General features: G+C 51.7%; 1 pseudogene; it reads left to right on the forward strand.

Annotated features, from left to right (window-relative positions):
- Window positions 1-363: 363 nt before the first annotated feature.
- On the forward strand, window positions 364-656 carry LOC104272485 (annotated as a pseudogene).
- The last annotated feature ends 1,280 nt before the right edge of the window (window positions 657-1,936 follow it).

A 1,936-nucleotide genomic window follows, 5' to 3' on the forward strand; every position in this document is an offset into this window, starting at 1 on the left:
CGCCTTCACATTCTCCTCCTCTAAGGTTTCCCTGCACATGCCAAAAGCTTTTTTTCCTACGCTGTGTCTGAGGATGCTTGTCGTGGGTGAAGGGAGGGAGTAAAAGCTGTGACACAGAGCGAGGCTGGCACTGGCTGAGCTGTCTTCTGAACTCTGTGCAATCTGGAGACCTCCTTGGGCTTGGTGAATATTGGCAATGCTCTTTTGGTCTTGTGGGAAGAAGCCAGTTGGAATCTATACAGTCTCCAGCTCTTGTCTCCAGCTCATGCCTCCCTCATAGTGTCATTAACAGAATATTGCTCTTCCACCCGTCATGTTCTGCTTCACCCTTTCCTCTCATAGGTGCACCTCTATCCCTGCAACATGTCCTGCTACAACACCTGCCTGCCCTGCCGACCCTGTGGCCCAACCCCGCTGGCCAACAGCTGCAATGAGCCCTGTGTCCAGCAGTGCCAGGACTCCAGAGTCGTCATCCAGCCCTCCCCCGTGGTGGTGACCTTGCCCGGACCCATCCTCAGCTCCTTCCCACAGAACACCGCTGTGGGCAACTCCACCTCTGCTGCCGTTGGCAGCATCCTCAGCTCCGAGGGAGTGCCCATCAAATCTGGGGGCTTTGGGGTGGTCGCTACTGCGGCAGAAGGTGCCTCCCCTGTTAGAGCTGCTGGAGTTGGCCTTTGGGGAAGGTCCCCACAGATCCACAAGACAGTACAAGGTTGGGAATAGAGCATCGTCTTGTTGCTTTCAGAGGAGCTGAGCAACCCCAGAAAGCCTTGTAATGGCCATGGGTCTACTTCGTCTCTCTGAAGGCACAACCCGTGCCTGCTTTTCTCCTCTTCCATTCTCTTCTTTGGCTCTTTTGTCTTTGTTCTCTTGGGCTCCCCTGGGCCGTGTGTCCCACCAAGCCAGCCTAGGCAGGACCTGATGGCCCTGAAGATCTTCACCTGGGATCTTTATCGCAGTCTTGTTGGGGCACAAACTCCCTTCTGGCCCCATATTCCTGCACTCAGAACAACCCTGCTACATTCTATTGACTCATTAAAGTTCTGCTGCATCCCAGCCTACGCCTCTGTGTCATCCTTCTCCCTGCAGATGCTCTCCCAAGATGCCCAGAAGGAGAGAAGTTACTCAGGGGTGGTTCTGGGAGGGGAGTGTTGGGGATGGCTGTGCAGTGGCACAGACTTCAGATGCTCTCCCAAGATGCCCAGAAGGAGAGAAGTTACTCAGGGGTGGTTCTGGGAGGGGAGTGTTGGGGATGGCTGTGCAGTGGCACAGACTTGCATTGAGAAAGCACAGTCACACATCTCTTCATCCTCCCATCCCTTTGGCAATGGTGAAGACTCCAGATGTCCCCAGCACAGCCCAGGGCAATGCTCTCCTCACTCTTGAAGGGGCTGTTTCCACAGATGGACAGACCATACAGTGGCAGTTAAAAATCCTTCTTGTGGTGAGTTAACACGGTCTGGATGTCACAATGCTGGGCACATAGTTTCCATCTTATCGATTAAATTAACAGGGATGTGACAAGGTCCATCTTTCCATTTTACTCATAACGAACTTGTCTCTTCTGCAGGTCCTTTGACCTTGAATTTTTATGGCCAATCCACCCTTCAGAAGAATTAGAATTCTTCTTTTGCCCTTCCCAAACACTTCTTTGGCCTCTTTGCCCCATATGACGGGGGAACTAAAGCGCAACTAAACCTCTCATTAGCAACTGCCTTTCTACTCATCTTCAGATCAGGGAGGAAGTGAGATATTGTTCAAAATACCAGAGACATGAAGATGCTCTCTTCACAATTGCTGAATCAAAATCTGGGCAATATGTTTCTCCCAACTTGTTAGAATGTGACACTGGTGCCCTTTGGATGAACTTTTTCACATGCACTGTACACACAGGGCATTATCTGGACCTCTGGCAGCCTTGTTCTCAGTGAGGCCA

The sequence above is a fragment of the Apaloderma vittatum genome, unplaced genomic scaffold, assembly GCF_000703405.1.
Source record: "Apaloderma vittatum isolate BGI_N311 unplaced genomic scaffold, ASM70340v1 scaffold13004, whole genome shotgun sequence".
Taxonomy (NCBI): Eukaryota; Metazoa; Chordata; class Aves; order Trogoniformes; family Trogonidae; genus Apaloderma; species Apaloderma vittatum.